The following is a 24337-nucleotide window of genomic DNA, read 5'->3' on the forward strand; positions in this document are numbered from 1 at the left end:
GTGGTCTCCAGTCAAATCAGAATCACTTGAAAACTTTATAAAATACAGATTCCCAAGTCCCAACCGCAAGGGATTCCATTCAGTTATTGTAGAGTGGGGATGGGGCCTCTGTATTTTGAAAAGCTGTCCAGGTGAGTCTGATGAGCAGTCAGGCCAGGAAACCTAAACAGGCTTCTTTTTCCATTTAAAACTGTTGGAAGACCTTCAAGGTCAGGCCTGAGAGTTTATGAATATGCCCCATTTTACTGGTGGATTGTCTGGAAAATGCTGAGGGATCATGGCATTAGACTTTGTTATTTGCAACTAGTAACATTAGAGTAGAAATGCTAGCATGAGCAGGACATTCCTGTAACAAATTCACAGACAGGCATTTGGATCTCAAATCAAAGCTCTGGGGTAAAGTGGATAATATGGAGCTTAGAAAAAGCATTTCAGTTGCTTCCGTAGAATTTCCTCCAGCTTCAAGAGGAAGTGGCGTATGACATACCTCCTTCTCTCAGAGGGATGTTTGAATCTGAAAATTAATGTGGAAATGAATGGTGTTTGGACTTCTTGGAAGGACTCATGTGCATTATCATCTGCTGGTTCAGGCGAGTATTTCTCCCCAGGGTTACCACCCATCATAAACCTTGGGAAAAAGACAGTCTGTTGAAATTATCATACTCGTCGGGTAGAAATGTAAATTGGTACAACCACTTTGAAAAACTGTTTAGTAGTGTTCAGTAAAGCTGAACATTTGCATATTCTATTTCACTCTTACATACTCAACAGAAATACAAACATATGTTTACCAAAAGACATGTACTAGAATATTTATAGTCTCATGGGTCATAATAGTGCAAAACTGTGAACTACCCAAATGACTACATCTAGTAGAATGGATCAATAAATCGTAATATGTTCACACAACAATGAAAATGAATTACTTGCAATCGTATACAAAGTTAGATGAATTTTGTACACATGAGTTTGAATGAAAGAAGCTAGACTTCAATTGGAAGATGGAATTTACCCCAAGAATGTATATCCAAAATGTAGCTGATGATGCTCACCAAGGGAAAACTACCGTTCATTTATAGTGTAGAAGGACCCCCTTTCTTTTTAAAGATGCCAGAAAGAGGGGCACCTGGGTGGCTCAGTCGGTTAAGCAGCTGCCTTCGGCTCAGGTCATGATCTCAGGGTCGTGGGATCGAGCCCCACGTCGGGCTCCCTGCTCAGCTGGGAGTCTGCTTCTTCCTCTTCCTCTGCCTGCTGTTCTGCCTACTTGTGCTCTCTCTCTGTCAAATAAATAAATAAAATCTTAAAAAAAAAAAAAAGATGCCAGGAAAAGCCCACACACTGTAACCCCCTGCACACTCTTCCCAACTGACCATGTTGTTTGTCTTTAGGGAAATCTGACAAAACAATACCTGAAAAAAGGTCCATAAAGTGTATTTTATTTATTTTATTTTAAATTTTTTTTAAGATTTTTATTTTGAAGTAATCTCTACATCCAACATGGGGCTTGAACTTACAACCCTGAGATCAAGAGTCACATGCTCCACCAACTGAGCCAGCCAGGTGCCCCATGGGTGTATTTTATAAGAGCTTTCTGAGTTGATAATTCAACCGTGCCTTCCAAAATGAAGGAAAATGTTGGCTCCATATCCAGAGTAACTTTCTTTTTACCGCATAACCTGTCTTGAACAGAGCTCAGAAAAAAGTGCTGCTTAACTGGCCGGCTGAGTGGGGTATTCAGAAACTACTGCAGAAAAAAAATGGTGCATTTTAAAGAATTTGAAAAACTTATCGCTGTATTGCTGTGTATATGTTTTTAAAATTATTCTCCATTTTAAGTCAATTGATATGGAACAGTATGAAGTGGAAATCAACATATTAAACAAAAATCACCCCATGCCACTTCCCCAAGTAGCTATTATTAGCATTAAGTGAATATCATTCCAATTAGTCTTTAGGCATAGATAGAAATTATTTGGTAAACATCGGTGCGAACTTAAAAAACCAATTACAAAGGAAAACTGCTTGGGAAATCTCCATTTATCTCTGTGGCAAAGGAGAGAGGAACTTGTGCTTTCGGACACTGCAAAATAGCCTTTTTCTGGTCACTCCTTTGCTGAGATGAGTGCTCTGATAACAAAATAGCTGGAATTCTAAGGCAAATCGTGCCTTTCTGATGAAGCATTGGCCTCCTCAGGCGGGAGGCAGGATGGAAGGAGAACAGCCTCCTGTTCCCTGTGGGGATGTTCTGAAGGACAGACAGAACCAGGATGTGGCCCGTCACAGAGCAAAGAAGGAAAGAGAAGGCATGATCCAGAGCTGCTGCCAAAGCAGTAAACTGTGGGCAGGTGGGGGCGCGGGGGCGGGCCCTGCGGAAATGAACAAACAGGAAGAGTAAGGTGACTGGGATAATGAAGACTTGGAAGTTTTGAAAAGTGATCCTGAATCTGACCAAAGGAAAGACATAGAACAAAACAGTGTGTCACTGGTCTAACTACTCTTAATGAAAATAATTCTACTTTCTTCTGTAACTTTTAAGAGGAGATGTCTTGGAATTGCTGATTAAATGTGCTAATTCTTAAACTCTAGCTGCTTAAAAGTGAGCTGAGCACAAAAATAAAATTCCTCTTTGTTGCATGGCTCCTTCTCTGAGGGTTTAACAAAATTTTCACAAGATAGGGATTAATTTAACTGGGGGGGCGAGGTGGACAGGAAGGGGCAAAGCTGGCCTTTTCAGCGGTCTGAGTCCTGTCCTTCTGACCCGCGTGACTGAGTTATCACTCACTAGTCTAAGGGACTCAAGGACACTCAGAAGGAGAAGGAGAAAAGATAGCTCTCCCCTGCCCTGAAGTTTTCTCAAGTGTAAGAGCTTATAGATTACAGCCACCAGGGCAGAAAGCCCTTAAAACTTGGCAAATCTCTCCTTGGACCTCGCTTCCATATCACAATCTCAATTGAATCTGCCTTTGATACCCATCCTCCCTGGTTAATGAAATTGAGTAAACCCAGGCCACTCATAGCCCCCCGTTATTGAACCATATGTGCCCTTTTCTGGCCCTTGAACTTCACATGCATCAGCCTATTTAGTGCTCTTAACTCTATAAAGTAAGCATCGTTATTATCCCCATTTTACAGATGACAAAATGGAGGCAAAGAGAAGTGAAGCTACTCACCCAAGGTGGCAGAGCTAGTGTGTAAGATTCCAAAGTGGGTACTCTGAGCAAAGGGCCTGGTGCCAATAACCTGACTCATGAAAACTAGAGGCAGGATAGAGAACACATTTTCTTAAAACCAAGCCGGTGCCCTTGCTATAAATTCTCCGATGATTTCAAGTGGCTTTGGAGTCACAAAATCCCACAGTGCACCGCCCTCTTCCAGTTTATTATACTGGGTGTTGGCCTCCTGACTTGCACCACAGCGTGTACCCAGCTTCCATGCAGGAAGTAAGAGGTATACGCGTGTAAGTGGGTGTGTGAGTGTGCATGAACCTGTGTGTGTGAATGTGTGTGCAAATAATGTGCATGTGAGTGGATGTCTGTGAGTGGGCAGGTATGACTTTATGTAAGTGGCGGGGTTTGACTGCAGGAGTGCATTTGTGAGTGTGTGTGTGATGCGTGCGTACGTGTGAGTGTGTGCAGGTGGAAGTGTGAATGAGTGTGCAAGGGAATGATTGAGGGTGGATGTGTGTGGATGGGTGGAAATGTGTCTGGATGAATTTGTACATGTGTGTGGGGATGTGTGTGCACGTGCCCATGTGCGCACGTGTGTGTGTTCATGCAAATGTGTGCGAATGTCCAAGTGTGTGCATGTGTGTGTGTCTGAATGAATACATGTGCATGTGTCCTTGTGTGTGCGAGTGGTGTGTGTGTGTGTGTGTGTGTGAGTGTGTGAGTATGTGTGTTTCTCCCAGTTTCCTTCACTGGTGGCAAGATCAAGTGACACATGCGCTCTGCTCTCTGACAAGAAAGCCTGAGGAAGTTGTGCAAGGACAGCCGTGGCCACAGAAGAGAGAGGATGTCAGCTCTGTGCCACTGGAGGAGAAGCTGCCAAGTGGACTCTGACAGGCCGGACCACAGCAGACCCACTGGGGCCACTGCTGGCCTCGTTCCCGGGACCACTCCATGTGCGTGCTGCCCGCGAGCTGGGCTCTTGTGGGCTTTCCTTTTCTCCTAGATGAGTAGTCAGGGGCTAGCGAGGGAGTAGCAGACGCTTTGGAGTCAAACAGACCTGGGATCAAATTCCCACTGTGCCTCTGGTCCCTGAGCGACTGCGGACAAGTGACTTCACCATTCCGTCCTTAGCTTCACCATCTGGTACAAGAGAGCAATAATATCCAGCACAAAGTTTATGGTGAGGATCAAGGGAACCAATGCATCTAAAAACAACAAAATTAGGCATAACACTTTGCACAAAATACATGCTTAATACACGATATTGGATGGACATTGGGGAGGGTGTGTGTTGTAATGAGCACTGGGTATTACATAAGACTGATGAATCACAGGCCTGTACCCCTGAAACAAATAATACATTATATGTTAATTAACTGAATTTAAATTTAAAAAATTAAATAAGTGAAATTATTGTTCCAACAGACAACGAGAAAAGCAATCCTGTTTCTTTCTTCCAAGTTGCCACTTTGAGCCAAATCATGAACTCTCCCAGGGGAGCCAGGCACTATGGGAAGTTGGCAGAGGCTTTTTGGCCCATCTTAATTATACATTAGGGCACTTTGGAAGCCATTTACAAGCGAGGGTCGGAAAGAGTTAACATACCAGAACAGGGGCAACGCTTCTCACAGTCGGGGTGGTGGTGGTGGGGGGGGGCGGCAATTGGCCTTTCGGACCTTTGCTTTCCAAGAGGAAAGTAGAAAAGCTCCTATTTTGCAACAACCCCAATTTGACAGCTGCAAATTCATACTTAGAGTGAATGATGCCTCTTTAAAAATGAAACACTACACCTGTAAGTGTGAGCTGATTGCCCGACTTTTCAAGGACCAGAAAATGAAGTAAAGAAAAGAACTCTCAACAGGGAGGCCACCGTGTCACCGAGGAGAACAGATCAGAACAATGACTGAGTGGCTGGCTGAGGCCACCTGCCTTAGAGGCGGGAATTGAGTCAATAAAGGCCCTAAACAAACAGTCGGGCTTTAGTGTTCTAAATCAGTTTGTACAGTGGTTAAAGCTTGTGGGCCGAGGAGCACTGAAAGCCTGCACACATCCTCTCTTAAATCTGAGCCAATCTCCCCAGCCAGGGCTTTGTTGACTCAGCATCTTTCACGACCACACGGCAGCCCCATTAGGGTCAGAAGCTGAGCGGCTGGAGCAGGGGACAGAGACGATGCGCCAGGCGATGGTGTCCGCACCCACAGGCGTGCTGCTCCCTCGCCTGTGGGGGACAGTGTTGGCTGCTTATTCCTCTCAGAGAGGGGCTTAGGGTCCCATCACCTGAATGAAGCAGACCCTCCTGTGAAGAGAATGACATGGAAGGAAACAGGCATGAAACACACTCTGTCAGTTACAGACAGGTTTGGAAAACAGCTTTTAAGTTTCTTGCTCCAAGGTGGGAAAAGGACCTGAGGGGGGATAGGGGGAGGGTTGCAGTGGTTCCGGGTCACCCTGGAGAGCAGTCCCCCTGCCAGCCTGCTCCTCATCTGCCTTCCATCTAGGTACTTAAAAATGCCTCCTCTTTAGCAAACACGGAGTCCTTTAGAATCGCGCAGATTAGAATTAAAATACTTTGGGAACATGTGTTATGGTCTCACAGGTGATAAATGAGATGATGTTGTGTCAATGAACACCCGTAGTTTAGCCATTCACAAGAGGTAGCTTTGTCACCATGAAAAACTGGAAGTATTTCTGAAGGGGAGAGGGTGGGGCGGGACGGTCCCCACAGTAAGCCCTAACTTCACAACATCTCACATGTTGGAGGCAGTGAAGGAGTGGAGAGCAGTCGGGTTCCAGAGGACAACAGCGCTTGGTGCAAGGCACTGTTTCCTACGGATGGGTCTTGTCTTTAGAGCCCTGCTGTTTCCCGTGACGCACCTGTCTCTCACCTCAGAACACGGAGGGGGGTTTTCTGGGGCTGAGACACGAGTGGATCATGAGAAGTAAAAGGGTATCGACACCCCTCTATCCAACCTAGTCCAGGCCTGGCCTCCTCTAACTCCCTATGTTGCAAAATTTCTTCTTCCTCTCTTCTTCCATCAAAGTGCTCACCCCTTTTGTATAGTGGTTCTCAACTGGAGGGGATTTTGCCCCCAAAGAGACTTCCGTCAATGTCTGGAGCTAGTTTCAGTGCTTCCATCCGAGGGGTGTAATGCTGCTCACTTCTCCTTTGGGGAGAGGCTGGAGATGTGGCTCAACATCCTGCCAGGCACAGGAGTGCTCCCCCCGTCAGAGAAGCATTCAGCCCAAATGTCATTAGTCCTGAGGCTGAAAAAAAACCCTGCTTCTATGTCCTGTTATTTTTGAAAATAACAATTTTATTATCGAAAAGCCTCTATTTGTACTAATTCACCATCTGGTTTACACGTCCAATTGTCTACATATAACCTGCCAGGGTCAGCTGGTATTTAAAAGAGGTTCTCACTTGTTGGCAGGAATTTAAATCCTACCAAAAAAGGAAGTGAAGACTTTTGGGAAGCTACGGGGAGAAACAGTTCGTATGTGCATGTTGGGGAGGCCGCCCGTGCCTGTGGCCTCGTCATGGAGGCACCCACCCCCCTGTTCCATGGGCAGAAAGACCAGGCCGTGCACTCCTTCTGGCAAGGGCTGACACAAAGACCCAGGTGCGCCATCTCCCTTACCTGCAACCGATGGGAGACACAAAGCATGGACTGACATACCATCCTGGTCCAGGTGACCACGTGATGGGAATGACTCTAAGTTAAAACATCGAAGGGAAGGCATAGGTTGCGTGAAGAATGAATGTGCCAGTCTCTGGCGCCCGCTCTACAAAGATCTCTGCAAGCTGTGTGCAAATGAGCTCTCAATGAACCTCGTAGGTCAGAGGCCCTCAACCTTGGCTGCGTGTTAAAACCCACCGAGGAGGCATAACAAATTCTGATGCTCAGGCTGACCCCGGGGGCACTGAATAAAACCCCCTAGAGGTAAAACCCAGGTATTACTATTTTTTTAAGTTCAATTTTTATTGAAGTATAACATACATATAGAAAGTGCATTTATCTCCAGCAATTCCGCCTATATAACCAGCACCCAGGTGAAGAAATTCAGTATTACCAGCACCCCATAAGTCCCCTTTATACCTCTTCCATACCCCCTCCCAGTCACTATCCCTACCCCAAGGATAATGATATCCCGACTTCTAATACCACAGCATAAGTGTCATTTAACAGATCTGCAATTGCTTACAGATACATCATATTTTATCTAACCATTCTCCATTCATTTAACTACACTTGGAAGATGCCTTAGAAAAAATGCATGAGATGCTTTGAGCCCATGTCTTTGTTCACATCTCTCTAAGAGTAGATTGATTTCTAGAAATGGAATTTCCAAGTTCAATGGTATGAAATTTTTAAAGGCCCTTGATTCTTATGGGCATCGGTGTTTTCAGAGGTTTCCAGGGAATCCAGTTGGGGTATCTTTAGTGCAAGGGACGTTAGCCAAGTGCGTATCCCTTCAACAACATTGCTCGTTCTCGCCAAACGAGAAACCCCAGGTACGGAGATCACCAAACAATTTGGTTAGGAAGAGAATGAAGTAAATAGTATGTAGAAAGCATCCCCTTTTAAATCCTTTTTAGAACACCATGTCTATTTAGCCAAGGAGAAGGGGACATGGAGTGAGAGAAGGAGGGAATCTAAGTAAATAAATCATAATCTCTTAGGCCAGGTACCTGATGAAGTATTTATAATTTACTATTTCATTGAATTTGACACACACACACACACACACATACACACACAACATATGGAATATATATGGCTCTATTTTACATGAGGCCCAAGTCAGAGATTTAAATGATGTGTCCAGGATCACACCGTTCACCAGCGAGGGCCTGAGAACTAACACAGTCTCAATCCTGGTGCCTTGGGCACTCACCCTGCCCAGGGTCAATTTTGACATATTTGCCTCAAGGGAGCTCCAAGATTTATTTGAGATTTTTTTCATTGATTGGAGTGCCATTTTCAACAGTTCTATGTTAATGATCTACTGGAAGCAGGACAGAAGAATAGATCTGAAAACAATGACATTGGCTGTAGCTTCAGGAACCATTCAGGGATTAAGGGCACTTTAGCCAAAGCTTTGTGATTTAGCCCACTCAGGCAGACTGTGGTGGGCCTTGGGATCCAAAGCCCCATCACTGTGTGACTCTCTCTGGATTCCAAGCCCTCCAGAGTCCCAAGGCCACCTTCTTCCCAGTGGATGGGGTTGCCATAACATTCAATTGCCATGAACTTGCTTCCTGATAGAATAGTGTGTGCTTGGCCATGTTCCTTTTGAACTCAGAGGCTTTCCAAGAACATTTCTCTCCTTTTGATGCTTCCCAGCCATACAGTCTACCCATTTCTATTTCTTGCTCTACAGCACCAAGATAGTCTTTTCTGGCTCCAGCCAGGAAATGGAAGAATATTCTAAGTTAATTAAGATGAGCTAACTCAACAGGATTCAGAAGGGGCTGCCTTTTTCTGGTCTGTTAACAATAGTTTTACTAACATCAAAATGCCTTATGAGAAGAGCAAATGAGAACTTCAGAATTTTCTGACATTTTAGAGTTGACATTTTAATTTTTTATTTATTTTTTATTTTTAAAATTTTATTTATTTATTTGACAGAAAGAGACACAGCGAGAGAGGGAACACAAGCAGGGGGAGTGGGAGAGGGAGAAGCAGGCTTCCCGCGGAGCAGGGAGCCCGATGCGGGGCTCGACCCCAGGACCCTGGGATCGTGACCTGAGCCAAAGGCAGACGCTTAACCATCTGAGCCACCCAGGCGCCCCTAGAGTTGACATTTTTAGCCTCAAGCTTTCCCTCAACAAGGTATTTAGCATTTAATAAGTTCTGGGATTAGCAGCTTTCTTCTCCAGAGAGCAATATTAGCTGTAGTCCACAAAGATGGCAGTTGCCTAAATGTTCAATAAACCTAGAATGTTTTCCCCAAATATCCAGAACACATTTAATTAAACACTACCTATTTCTCACACTTCCTACAGCTGTTAGCCCAGACTCTTCTTCATACATATTCACACAGAAATAAAAAAGAATCTCCAGACATTTCTGAAGCGGGAAATTTTATGTAACTTTTTTTTTTAAGTATTCACCATTTTCAATGTGAATAAAATTGATGTGACCAGAAATGTCAGTTTGGGATTTAAAAAAAAAAAAATGACAGTTTAATGAGTCTAGAAACTGGGTATTCGTCTTGAAAGAAGAAAAAGAAATTATTTCATTTTTGCAGAGACAAAAATACACTTGTGGGTATTACTTTGTCTGTGTCATTTTGTTAAGTGGATTCAATCCATCATCCCCTCTCTTTGGTTCAGATACGATCAGCTGGAAAGGAAGCAGCACACTGAGACTTCAAATCAGCAGGTTAGAACGAGTGTGTATTGGACAGACCAGCCAACACATTCGGCCCTGGGCTTCTCAACATTTACCTTTAAATAGCAGATATTCCATCCATCCAAAGTCACCAAGGGTGACAGCGCTTTCTCATTCATGATAGGTTTCCAGTTATACATTCTGCTAGGATATATAAACACACGCAAAGTCCGGTGGGAAATTAAGGACATATAAAAAAGGATATAGGACATATAAAAAAAAAGGACATATAAAAAAAAATGCTATGCAAGCCTTTTTTTCCTAGATCACTTCAGATTAGGGTTTTCTTTTTCAAGTAAAATATAGTTCTTTGTCTAATTTCCTATTTTTTTTTTCATTCGAAACTAGTCATTAATATCAAAAGGGATCACACAGTTTTCATTTTAAAAAGTGAGGGGTGGGGTGGGGGGCTGTTTCTACTCTGGAACACCTGCTGACATCTTTTTGGTTCTCAACACAGGCCAGACCTGCATCTAGAAGAACAAGTGTTGTCCTTCGCCCAAACAGCCGGGTGGAAAATGAAAGGCTATTTAACACACCTCATTCACCCTGAGCCTATCAGGTCAGCCAAGCTGCTGGTTTGTGCTCTTCAGAACAGTCCTGCCAGATTGGTCCTTGTGTTGGATTTTTTCCTGCAATGTGACCAACTAACTCATGACTGAAGGCCTGTCACCTCTCATCTCCTGACAGGCCCTGGTCTCAGCTCTCAGGGCTTCAGCCAGTGGTGTGCTGATAAACATTTTCACGACAAGCTCTCTAACCAGAAAAGCTTTGTATTTGCTAATTCTTTTTTTTTTTTTAAGATTTTATTTTATTTATTTGCCAGAGAGAGAGAGAGAGCACATGCGGGGGGGTGGGGAGGGCAGCAGGCAGAGGGAGAAGCAGGCTCCCCGCTGAGTAGGGAGCCCAATGTGGGGCTCGATCCCAGGACCCTGGGATCATGACCCGAGCTGAAGGCAGATGCCTAACTGACTGAGGCACCCAGGCATCCCCTGTATTTGCTAATTCTATTGGTGTAAACAAACCTACCATGGCTGATTTCAAGCTTACCAACAGTGAAGTCACTGAACACCGAATTAGGGAGAGATGTGCATAATTGGTCCTAGCAAGCTGGAATGAGCTGGCTCTAGCACGCCTCTGCCTTGCGCCCTGGAGACCGGCTCCCTGATGACTGTTCCAGAGTTTCACACCTTCCTTTCCTGGTGAGCAGGGAGGGGAGGGGCCAGGCCCACTGCCGACTTGGCCAAGCAGGAAAGTCCTCCAGAGAAGATGGCAGCTCGTGTGGGCTGGAGGGGCCTTATGTAACAACCTTATTGACTCTTCTGCTCTACTCCTTCCCCAGAGAAAGTAAGCAACCAGCATCGTGGAAGAAGCAGCCCACGAATGCCGTTAGTGTAGTCACGTCCACTGTGTTACCACTGCTGGAAGTCATTGCCCAGAGCAGGTTTGCAAGTTAAATGTGGTAGAAGTCACATTCGAATTCAGATATGATGGCACCTTGCTTGTCCATTTTGATCTAAATTAATAGGCAAGAAAGATTAAATTGTCACAGAAAAGAAAAAAAAGATACAGAGTTCTATCAAATGCCAAACAAAGCAGGGGAGAGATGTTGATTGGTTAGAAGTGAAGAACTTTATCTTCGAACTTTATCTTAAATCTGCAGGTGGAGTGTGATCCAGATTTAGGACACCCTGGACATCATACATTCATTTTTCCCACACAAAGTTTAGCCAAATGATAAATAGACTGATTTTTGCCAGTAAAAGAGGCATTTATGTTGCCTTGCCTGGTGAATTTCCTCTAAATGTTTTAGAAGAGAGCAAATTGTGCAATATATCCTTGTGCTTTCACAGAGGTCAAGGATTGGGTGAAGAAATTACTTCAGTTTGCCTAATTTCTAAACTGTCTTGATCACTGATCCAATCAGAAGAGTCAACTTGGAAGCATCTAAACAATCTAGGGATGTTTACATATTAAAAAGTATGTTTAAAACAGTTTTTTAAGAGTTTCCTTAGAACTAGTTTGTGAACCAAATGACAAAATCAGTCATAGTAATGATTTTACGTGTGAATCAAAGTGGCATTATCCAGCAGTCATTAACCAGACTCATGGCCAAATTATTTTTGGCTGCTTCCAAAAATAAAATCCATTTTCCATAAGAAAGACCAGCCTCACTTGGGGCGACTGGGTGGCTCAGTCGGTTAAGTGTCTGACTCTTGATTTTGGCTTGAGTCATGATCCCAAGGTCGTGAGACTGAGCCCCATATCAGGTTCTGTGGGCATGGAGCCTGCTTAAGATTCTCTCTCTCCTCCTCCCTCTGCTCTTCTGCCCCCCGCCCCCGCTGTGTGCACATGTGTGTGTGTGCGCTCGCTCTCAAAAGAAGGAAGGAAGGAAAGAAAGAAAGAAAGAAAGGAAGGAAGAAAGAAAGATAGGAAGGAAGGAAGGAAGGAAGGAAGGAAGAAAGAAAGGAAGAAAGGAAGAAAAGAAAGGAAGAAAGAAAGAAAAGACCAGCCTCACTGAAGTTATAGAAAAGAGTCTCAGGATCTGGAAGTACTTTTACCTTTTTTTCCCTTTCTCTTCTTCTCTTTTTCTTGTAAAAAGTACCACATATACAGGTGACTATAAAGTAAATATGAACTGTTTAAGGAATAATAAAGCAAACATCTATATACTTACCATCTAAATTAATAAACAGAAACTTACCCAGGATTGCTTACATGATTATGGGGCCCAGTGCAAAATGAAACTGAGGGGCCTCTTACTCAGGAAGTAGGAATAGAGGCGCCTGGGTGGCTCAGTCAGTTAAGCATCTGCCTTCAGCTCAGGTCATGATCCTGGGCTCCTGGGATCGAGTCCCTCATTGGGCTCCCTGCTCAGTGGGGAGTCTGCTTCTCCCTCTCCCTCTGCTGCTTCCCCAGCTTGTGTTCTCTCACCCTCTTTGTCAAATAAGTAAATAAAATCTTAAAAAAAGAAGCAGGAATAAAGTGTATTAAATATACTAAAATACAAAGCTTTTTCTTTCGTCCATATTTCTCCTCTGCTCATGTGTACACTCCATTACCCCATCAGACTTCACTTATAAAACACACATTCAGAGATAGCAGCAACAAGAGTTTCAAACCACCACAGCAGAGCATTAAACCAAGTACTCTCTCTATTCATTCAGCTATGTATTTAAATTAGAGGAGCTGGTGGTTTTATTTTATCTAGCATTTCTATGTGTTTATAGTAGGTGGGACATGCATATTAGTTCAATCCATTATATTGTCAGAGCCAGACTTCCAGTTTGTTCCAACAAACAAAATCAGGACTAGATTCCCTGGGGTTTTTTAGAATTTGGAGAATGGCCATTAAAGAGTCAAATTTTGGAACTGCACACCTCTCTGTGCTTTTTCATTCGTTGTTTATTAATTCACAAAGGTGAACAATCCAAGCCAGTACCATGGATTTTGTGAAGAATAATAAGCCAGAGATTATTGAAACCCTACATAAAAGGTTGTGAATTAATGGGCTTTCTGTCTCCCCTTCGGAATCTGTAAGATGTTACCTTGAGCTCATTAAGGTCCAAGCAGGGGTCTCTCTCTCCTTCTGAGGTTCTTCTCTCCAAAGAGGCAAGGATCTAGACACCATGCATAGACTATGACCAAGTGTACACAAGAGGTGATATAAATATCCCTCTCCACGAAGCAGTATAAGATGTGTTCTCCCTAGCTGTGTTGTCCTGAATGGCTCCATTTAGAAGGTACAACCCTAAAAATATATGGGTGTGGACTTTGCCCTTGGGAGGAGGGTAATCATTGACATTTACCAAACTTTTACTGTGCCAGGCATTTTACAAGCATTATAGCATTTAATATTTGCCAAAACCCATGAGATAGATATGATGTTTGTCTCCATTTTATAGAAGGAACTGAGGCACTGAGAAGGTAAACAAATTGCCCAGTTAGTAAGGGAAAGGGGCTGGATACAAATGCCCATCGTACTGGGTTTTTATCAGCCTTGACTCCAGAGACTTGAAGGCTTGGTTTAAACTTCCATCTTTAGTTTTAGCATTTCCTGAATTCTTTCCCCTAACCCTATGGCTGTGTTCACTCCTTCTATTATGGTGGCCATCACATTGCTTTGTGGTTTGTTGAGGTAACTTCCTCTCCCGATAGACCTGAGTTCCTTGAAAACAGATACAGAATCATATTCCTCCTTGTCTCCTGAACACTGGGAACGGGACCAGGCACCCATTCAGGGAGAGCTGTTCTAATCAGGGCAGTTTTGATTGTAAGTGACAGAAACTCAGTGTAAGCTCGTTTAAGCAAAAGGGGTAATTTAGAGTTTATGTAACAAGGAAAGCTATAGCTAAATAAATTGTCTTTCCACTCTCATTTTTGCTTCTCTGTACTTATAAGCTCGTCTCTTCTTCCTCTAAAGGCAGAGGGACTCATTCCACACAGAGGAACCATGGCTGCTGTATGCGCTCTCTCATATCTTCCCAACCTGGCAACGGAGATAGCAGAGCCCCTACCATCACCACCACCAAAGACGTTGAATCCTAAAAAGTCTCCTTGGCATAGTGAAGGTGTCTCCTTAGCATAGCCTGGGTCCCATCCCTAGTCCTAACGTGAGTAGAGTGGGACATTATGATTGGCAGCCATGGATAGAACTGCACAGTTGAAGTAGGGGAGGAGGATCAATTTCCCCAAAAGAGGTGAGGAGAGAAATATGAATTTACTAGAAGCTAACATGAGTGTTAGACAAACAAAACTATTTATTTCTCTCATAGGGCTCCAGTTCAGTTTTGTTGGACTGAAATGGCATTGGAACCATGCAAGCCCCACCAGAACTTAACCCCATATTCTTTTCTGTCTTCAGAGACACCTTGGTCTTACCTGACACTTACTCTCAGGAGGCCAGTGGGAAATAACTAGGTGTGATTTCTTGGAAACAGTGCGCCAAAAGCAATAAGAAGAAATGTATTAAGAAATGGGAGAAACACCATACGAAGATGTTTGGGGGGCCACTTTGCAGGTTTCCCTCACGAGCAGGCTAGGTCCTCGTTAATCCTGTTGCTGAGATTTTCCTTGGATAAATGATTCTTTTAAATCTGCCCCTTGAACTGTTAGCCTTGTAGTGCTTAATAAATCGATGTGCAATTTAATAAGCCATTGCAAACAAGGAAAAAAAAACTGCCTCAACATTTATGATTGAACAGGTACGGAAAGTCAGCTTAATCCCTGATAATTATAACCTGGGTCCAGGGTGCCAGGAACATATGGGAAAAGCCAAGACAAAAAATTGCATCTGGGGTACAAAGAGCAAACCTTCTTTTCCAGGAGGGGAACACTCATATCCTGGTAATCCCCAGCTCGTGGAGTTGCCCCACTTGGAGGAATATAATAAATAAATAAATAAACAAACAAACAAACAAACAAATAAATAAGGTATTTACAAAGGCAGAGCAAAAGTAGTAAATGCTCTTTCAAAACTCCCAAATCACAGTTTGCACCATGGAAACCTGCATGCCTTGGCACTTATGACATCCAGTTTTCAAGTTGCTTCTAAGTCACCTGAGCAATTTAACAATCATTTAAAATTGTCACGTGATTCTTCACCTTGCCAAGTGCAACCCCTCCTTAGCGCTCTCTATGGGGACCCTGCGTGCATCCTGAAATACAGGCAGCCAGACTGTCTTGCCCTACTCGAGCAGAATAGAGAAAAGCAACTTCCAAGTAGATCCTCATCGGCAAAGCGTGTGTCGTGACAACTTCTCTATGTCAAGTGCCCCGTACAATGCTTGGCATATGGTAAGCCCTCCATAAATAGCAATTATTATTCTCACGGAGTGATCCAGGAATCCAAAGGGTAGCAAAAAAAGATTTTGGATTTTAAAAATATAAAAAGAATCTAGATGAGGAAGTCAAAAGATCAGTCCAGAAATAGAAGAGAGGAAAAAAAAAGACTTTTTGATGAGCTTGGGTCAGGGCCAGGGACAACACCAGGAGTGCAGGAATCTTTAACAGATATATTAATATACCATTCCCCAAGTTGCATGTCATCTGATTAGGAAACGACCTAAAAATATGAGGAAAAAACCCCAAATTATAAAATAATTTAATAGCATTTAACAGCAGAAGAAATAGCCCCAAGCCCCATGTGATTAATTACCAGATAAGCCATCAGAAACCAGAAGTGGGGAGCTCCAAGGCGCTGACAGTCTCCGGAGCTGGGTCCCATTTTTGGTGGTTGGTCTGTTGTGGCCATTTCGAATTAGAACCATGTCTCATGTGACCCTCAGACCAAGAGCACCACTGGCCCCATATCAGAATAAGACCTTTTGCTGCTCTATTCAGCTCCACAAATGTTAAGTACTTACTCTATGCCAAGACCTGGGGTGGGTACCAAGGATGAATAAGACTTGGTCCTGTCCTCAAGGAGCTCATGGTCTAGCCAAGAAAACAAACAAAGCCCATCATTTCATTGCAACACGGTAGGTGCAGTGGAAAATCAGCCTTCACAATGTTACAAATATTCAAAATATTCTCCTTCCTATTGATCTCATTTGATCCTGGAAACAACACTGAGAGGTGACTAAAGGAACCATTCTCATGGTTATTAAGATCTTCATGTTTTATATAAAGTGTACTTTCCTAATTTCAAAGTGCCCTCACATAATTCACTTCAGTTAATTATTTATCTGGGGTTTACTGCATGTGGGACTTCATACTGGGGACTGGGTATATATGGGGAAATGCAACTTGGTTCCAGAACTTTAAAAACATAAAATAGGGTTGGAAAAACAGACTATTTAAATAAACACACATAAGGTACAAATGTCAAATGGTAAGTGAGTTATAGTTAATAAGTGAAAAATGTATTATTGGAAATGACATAATGGGGTGGGAAATTGCTTGGCGAGGAGACCAGGAAGCTGAATGTGGTCTCAGGCACTACCCTTTCACATATCTACCTCTACAGAGACTGACAGAGACACACTCGGTAAACGAAGCAAGACAACATATACTTTACTACTGAGTGGAGTCTGTGACCTCAAGCTCCAGCACTTTGCTCCTGTGAAGTGACTGGGTTCGTGGAGAATTCCTTCCCAGTTTAGTTTCTCGGTGCAGCCTCAAATAAGGAAAAGAGGGTCTGATCTTGACTCAACCACAGGTCTTCCCACAGACCAAAGGGAAGCACAACATGAAAATCAGGAACAAAATGGCATGCTCACTCTCCCATTGTTGCTTAACAGAGTTCTAGAAGCACACTCCAATGTAGTTAGAAAAAGAAACACGACATACAAATATTGGAAAGTAACGTGACCACGATTTACTGATGATGGGGTTATATTTTTAGAGGGGCCAAGATGCTCACTCCAAAATTTGGGAACTAAAGAGAGTATCAAAAGGTAGTTATTTCATTAAAGTATACAAATTAATAGTTTGACTATGAATAAACAATAACCAGCTGGGAAATATAATAAAAAGAATATCTTGCTTTACCATTGCAAGTAAAAAAATAAAATATTAAGAAATAAATTGTAGAAGAAATGCGGAAAACGTATACACAGAAAAATTTTAAATAACTGAGCTATAAGAGAAGATTTCTTATTCTTAAGACAGAAAACAATAATATAAAATCAAACCTCTCTAAATTAGTCCATAAATGGTGTCATTTCAATAAAATAGTATCTTGGAAGAGAAGGAATATTATAAAATGATACTGGAATTCAAAGAAATGAATACAAACAAAATTTTGGGGGGTGGAGGTGGAGAGAATAAGTGGCCCTAGCAGATATTAAAGCCTATAGAGTCAATATTTCTTCTGGAGAGGAAATGGACAAGTAAATCAATGGAATGGAAGAGAATTCACAAAGAAAGTCAAACACATATACTTAGTATCTTTTGAAGGCAGCATTCCAAACCAGTTGGACAAGTTAGATTATTCAATAAAATATGAGAAAACTGACTGTTTGAAAAGAATATAAAGCTCAATCCCTGCCTTACTCACTTACCAAAATAAATCCCAAATAGAGCAGAGATTTCAACATTAAAAAAAAAACTATAAAAGTAAAATATATATATATACATATAATCTCAGAATGGTGTAGCAAAACACAAGACCTAGGGCCATAAGGCAAGTATCGATAAATTGTACAACAAAATAGTTAAACTATGTACATTAAACATAATCAAATGACAAATGACAAGTGGGGAGGACACTATATGCCCTATATTTCTTGAATGTATAAGCTTCTTTAATTTACAAAGAGTTTTAAAATTTTCTTACAAAACCCAAAATAATCTAGTAGAAAAATAAACTAAAAATAAGAGCAGGTAGATGCAAATGGCTCTTCTAATTTTTTCAAATGTAAAACCAAACAAGATGAAAATGTTATACCCACCAACTTGCAAAAATCAACACATTTGGCAATGTTCATTGTTGATGAGAATCAGGTTGTCCAACATGGGGTTGTTGAAGGCATAAAAGGGCACCACCTCTTCGGAGAAAAGTTTGATCAAAATTTCAAAAGCATGTGTCTTTGATCTGGCAATACTATTGCCAAGAAACTTAACCCAAAATATATTTGCAAAAGTTCGGCAAAGTATATTCTTAGTAATTCTTGCATTGTTTACAATAGCAAAATCTGTCAACAACTTAAGATATCTCTCGACAGGAGAATTCTTACGTAAATTATGATGCATTTATATGATGAGATACTGTGCAGCCATTTTTTAAAAATGATACAGGTCCATGCAAGATTTGTGTAAATATAGTAAGAATAACCCAAATAAAATTTTAGGTTTAAAAAGTGAGGTGTAGACCCATGTGCATCATGTAATCCTTTTTATATTATAAACTACTATTATCCCCATTTTACAGATGAAGAAACAGAGGCACCAGAAATTTCTCAGTTTATGCCAAATCACACAGGTACCATGTGGTGGAGATAGTGTTTAAAACCAGGCACGTCAGGGTTCAGACTAGTTAGTGGTGGTGAGGATGGTGTGATCGTACAATGAAATTCTACACAACAATGAAAATGAACAAACCACAACTAATATACCATAACAGACTTGTCTTCCAAACATGACATTCAGCAAAAGAAGCCAGACCCAAGGACACCATGGCTGCGTTATCCATTTACATAAAGATCAACACCAGGCAAAACAAATCTATGGTTAAATGGGGAAACTGGTTACTTTTGGAGAGGAGAGCATAGGTGGGAGCTGGGAGAAAGCATAAAGAGGACTTAGTTTCATTTCTTCACTGGAGTGGTGGTTAAAGAGCACTCGCTTTGTGAGAATTTTGTGTCGTATACTTAGAATGTGTGCATTTTCCCGTATAGGTGTGCACTTTACATCAGAGAGTTTAAATAATAAAAACATAGGTCACTCACCCATTCATTGATCTCTTGATTAATTCATTCAGGAAGCCTTGGCTGAGGGTTGGCTACAATACAATGTAACTGTTAGTGGGTTGCCCTGTAAGTTTCTTATGGAAGAAATAAAGGTTCCTGTTTCTCTTTTGACCCCATGATGCTGTGCAGAGTGCTAAATAAAAGGCAGGTATTCTGGAACCACTTATTCATGACATTTGGCTTAGTCTCTCCATCGTAACTCGCTAGTGAACATAGCCAAACCGCTTTGCCTCTCTGGACGTGGGATCATCTCCGAAGTAGATGATCTGAAGTAAACGATCTTTTCTTCAGCTTTGAAATTCTAATCAATTCGATCAGTTTTAACTGAACATGTTTTGTCTGTGCTGCTTCCTGTGCTCAGAATCGGGGCCACAAAAACAAGCCATCAGACAGAAACATGGCCCGGCCCTCCAGAAGCTCACAGCCTGGCCGACAGCAAGGGGCCGTGAGGATACAGAGACAGGGCTTCCGTGAAACGTTTGCCCAGATGCTAAGAGCACATGTGAGGAGCAGCTAACCGAGACTCCCAAAGGCAGGCGGCCCAAAGCTGGCGGGACACTTGGTCCCACGTAGGCTGGGCACGAAGCGCTGCTGTGTGGGAGAGAGTGTTAGTCGGGCTGAGCCAGCAAGGTTTCGCCGAGGCCTGGAAGTAGGAGGGAGCTTCTACTAGACAGAGAAGCAGAGGAAAGACAATCCAAGATAAGGACCGTATAGAGCCTTTATAATGCTTATTTTTTGGGTTATGGGAAATCTAATCATTTGTGCAGTTGAATGGTGGGGGGGCAGTGTATGGAAGGGAGTAGGAGTCCAGAGTGTGGGAGGGCCAGGGCAAGAAAGGCTTTGATTGCCATGATACAAAACCACAAGTCAATATTTACCCATCAGGAAAGAGCTCCATCTCCCCCTCCTCTGGTTACAACTTCCGGGAGTTACCTGCTGGCGGAGCAAGGCCAGGTGAAAGCAGGCTCCAAGCGGACGGTGTAGGAGCACCTGGCTGCCGGGGGCCTGATAATCTTGCTCGGAAAAGTAGGAATTCTAAAGTCTCTTCCGAACCCCAGGGGATACAGGCCCCCCTGGGAACGCGGGAAACTAACAATGCAGATGTGAAGTTAGCTGCCCAGGGGAAAGCCCCATCAGCAAAACTAGGGACCTGGGTAGAAGTCCCCACTGGAGACCTTGGTTTGGTGGAGTTAGAAAGAGCCGAAGGGTTGCTTTGCATTTGGTTGGGCTCAGCAGATGTGGCCATTTGCATCTAGGTAAATTTCCACATCTAGAGGTAAAGATCGGCAGGTCTTCAAATTACTGAATGTTAGTAAGATCGAAACCTGGAGTCTGTTCAGCACCCATCAGTGAAATCAACGAATAGGCTTCAAGATGTGTATCAGAGAACCAAGATCTGCAGTTATTTTAAGGTAGGGAATACTCCTAGAAATGGAAATGAGAAGAAATCTCAGAGAAACCTAGACAAGCCTGGGTGCTCCCGAGCACTCTGCGGGGCAGCTCCGCTGGGAAGGCTTGCCCTGCTCCCCTCTGAGCAAAGGGGCTCTGGTTGCCAGGCCCACTACCCTGGCCCATTCTGCTCTTTGGAGATGCTCTTGGTTGTCACTGGTGAGGAGGCCTTGAAGGGGGCAGGGCTGAGAGACATCCTACAATGCTAGGGACAGTCCTGTCAGAGGAAAGTCGTCCCACCTCCCGCATGACTTTTGAATGTTCGCTTTAGCATTTATAAATCACAACTTGGAGTGGCACAGAAATATTTAAATTAGGAGACAAGTGATGAGAAAGGAAATGTAGATCATTGCTAAAATATTGAAAATCCATAGGAAAATAGATGCCAATGTCCAAATGTCCAATTTGGATATAACCTTTTCCGAATACTGTGGGGATTAATGGTGCTAGTCTTTACCTTGAAGCATTGATATGTGTGTGTGTGTGTGTGTGTGTGTGTGTGTGTGTGATGGCTTTTCAGTAGGTGGAGGCAGTTTAATACACAGAGCCTGGGAGGCTGCAGCTGGATGCTCCGAGTGTGATGGCAGCATCCAAGGAAGAACACCGGGGGTAGAGCTGGGTTCCTAGGGTGAAGATAAGAGCACTGAGGGGTGCTCGGACTCTCCTAGTGGACCTCACAGGGACCTGCTTTGGGGAAACTGTGTGGCATGAGGGTGGGGACCACAGTGTCTCCTATGGACACATCTTGAGATGCTGAAGATCTTTCCAATCAGTTGTTAGCATGCATGACCATGGCCTGGAAGGGTGGAGGGCCTTGGGACTAAGAAGAAAGAAAGGTGGGGAGGGGCAAGATGAGTAGGTCCCTCAAATGGATTAGTGTAAGAGCCCAGGCAAACCCAAACTAGAGACTCCAAAGCCCTCTTCCACTGCTCTCCCTCCACCTTCAGTGGTCATCAAGGCATGGAGTGTGGACTGGGTTGAATGGGTAGCCCCCAGAAGATAGGGAACCTGCAAATGTGACCTTGTTTGGAAAAAGGGTTTTGCAGATGTCATTAAGTTAAGGATCTGGAGATGAAATCATCCCGGATTACCCTGATGGGCCCTGTATCCAATGACCTGTGTCCTTATAAGAGACAGAAGAAGAGAAGACACAGAAAGGCAGAAGTTGGAGCAATGCAGCCACAAGCTAAGGAATGTCTGGAGCCCCCAGAAGCTGGAGTAGGCCAGGGAAGATTCCCCTCTAGAACCTTCGAGGGAGCATGGCCCTGCTGACACCTTGATTTCAGACTTCTGACCTCCAAAACTGTGAGGGAATACATTTCTGTTGACCTAAGCCACCCAGTATATGGCACTTGGTAACCGCAGCCACCGAAACAAATATGGAGTATGTCGGGGAACCAGGGACACCCGGGGCTCTATGCTGTAATCCAGTGTGGGAACCCTGAGCTCTCATCAAAGCCACCCAGAGCTAAAATACTTTCCTGGGGGAAACAAGAAGGGCTGGTATGGGGATGAGAATTTCACACAAAGAAGGGGACAGGGTCTAGCCTGTCAGGGACGACCTGGGTTGGGAGGACTCATCCTGAGGTCAGTGCTGTCCTTGAGGCCGGGCTCAGTTCTTGCAACACTGGCTTTGCTGAGGCTCTGCTCGAAGCTGAAAGAGAGGGTCATGATACTATCGGGCCTCAGTGGCACCCCTGCTCAGGGGATGGGATGGCAGTGTCCAGGCGGAAGACGGAAGCAACACTGAGACCGGCCAAGGATGCAGGGAGCAGCGTAGCCATATGGCTAGGGATCCCGAACTACAGATGTGGGGTGGGACCCCTGGCCACGCTTTGCAGCAAGCACAGAGAACAGTGTCCAGAACCCCTGGGCCCAGCTGTGGGACCCAGCCTGACACCTGTCCAGGAATGGGGCAACCCACGGTGTGGCTGTGGTCCTGGGGATCCCAACAGTGGTAGAGGTCAGGACCACACATTACACTTTGGCTTACCTGGAATAAAAAAATGATAGCTGGGGTTGATGTATGCCCACCCTGGGCTAAGCACTTTGCATGTTCACCAAAACCCTCTAATCCCCATTTTATAGATGAGGAAACCAAGGCTTAAGAAGCTTGAGCAGCCTGCTGGTGCTCCTTTAACACATCTCGGCTCGGACCTGTGCCCAGGTCGGTCTGCCTCCCGAGCCCTAGGGCTCACATTGCCTCTCGCTGGGTGAGGAGTTCATTTGCCCAGCTGCTGAAACTACTCTTCGCAGCAAACTATTTTTTCTCTTTCCCCACTTGGATAGAAAGCTCTTCCTCTCTATCTCATTACGCACTGCTTGCCTTATGAAATGGAGCATTGCAGAGAGAACTCTGGCTCAGATGGGCGGCTTGGGGCCTTTGTACCCAGGCTGAGCCCTGTGACAGTGACATCCCTGGGGGCTGTCTGTCCCAGCGCTGCAATCCCAGGCCTTTAGTCTCATTTTTGTTCTTTTCGTCTTTCTGTTCCCAGGCCTACTACCCTGATTTCTGAACTTGAGTCTGTCTTTGCACCTGCCCCCCAAAATTGTTCCCTCTTCCAATTCTGCCATCTACCAGAAAAGGAAATAGCTTGATTAGAATTATGTCAAAACTAAGAGTAAACAGCTCCTAGTAAGGAGCTCAGTGTCTCTCTCAGGCATAAATTACATGAATTTGTCTCTATGCACCCATTCCGCAACCATTTTCTTGGTGTAAATGCTCCCCCCCATCCCCCGCCCCACCTTGCTTCACTTTTAGAATGGGATCTTAACAACTGAAATTTTTGAATTGGGGGGATCTCTAAAGAAATGAGATGTTACTATAATCTCCATCGTCGCTCGAAGAACCTACCTTTCCATTAGGTGACTCTGAGCCCTGTGACTGGCACCCGCTTTCAGGAGTCAAGAGGTCACCAGTGGCTCCCCGGGGAGAGTTTTCAGAATGCCAGTCCCATTCCTCACTGAGGTCTGAGGACGAGCAACCTGCGGTCCACGCACCGCTGCAAAGAAGCTGCCTGAAATATTTGTGCTGCCTTCTTCACGTGAAGAAATAGGATGCAAGTGATCAAATCAGAACCCACTATTTTATTGCAAAATACAGTTCTTGACATGAAAACAAAGTCACTGTTTACTTCCTCTAGTAACATTAAAGGTTCCTTGCGACACAATATTGCCACCTGCTGACCAAAGCGAAACAGTGCAATCGTGCATATAAAGAGTCGGTGCAGAATGCGTCTCAGCTACCACCTTTCCTGCGAATCCGGATTACAGCGATCTGCGATCTGCGTCCCAGCCCCAAATCACGAGGACATTTCGCATCTCCACCCCGGCAAGCATCGACTTCAGATCACGTTTCCTTTCTTGACTTCTTCAGAAATATGCTTCCTTTGAAAATCAGAAACCGCAAGTTTAAGTTATTTATTTTTAAATTTACTTTAGCCTTTACAGTTAATAAATAAGAACGGTAGGAAGAAAATAATAATGGATTCTATATCTGGTGGTAAAGGGAACTAGAGGAAGCACGGGATGTGCTGAAGAGAGACCTGGTCTCACAGTTCCCCTCGCCCATGTATGAGCTGTGTAAACCTGAGCCTCAGTTTCTTCATCTGTAAAATGGAACTGAGAATACCTACCACAGTGTACGATTCTGAAGGATAAACAGTGCATAACATGGTTCATGGCACCAGTACTTTAGTACATGTTGACTTAGCCTTCTTTTATTCAAGAAACAAGTATTCTGTTAAGTCTGCACCTATCCACCATATTTCCTCTAGAACTATCTTAAGAGCAATATGATTTTTAAAAAAATTTTTACTTAAATTCAATTTAATTAACATATAGTGCATTACTAGTTTCACAAGTAGAATTTAGAGATTCATCAGTTACATATAACACCCAGTTGCTCATTACATCA

At 43.6% G+C, this 24337-nt stretch overlaps 1 long non-coding RNA gene across 1 annotated transcript; it reads right to left on the minus strand.

The window, feature by feature from the left end:
* Positions 1 to 1172: 1172 nt before the first annotated feature.
* LOC144381719 (uncharacterized) lies at positions 1173 to 23379 on the minus strand. The gene is made up of 3 exons (XR_013447490.1): positions 23276 to 23379; positions 6216 to 6331; positions 1173 to 1277 (listed from the first exon to the last, which is right to left on the minus strand). It is a non-coding gene; the product is annotated as an uncharacterized LOC144381719 (long non-coding RNA).
* Between the last annotated feature and the right edge of the window lie 958 nt (positions 23380 to 24337).

The sequence above is a fragment of the Halichoerus grypus genome, chromosome 5, assembly GCF_964656455.1.
Source record: "Halichoerus grypus chromosome 5, mHalGry1.hap1.1, whole genome shotgun sequence".
NCBI lineage: Eukaryota > Metazoa > Chordata > Mammalia > Carnivora > Phocidae > Halichoerus > Halichoerus grypus.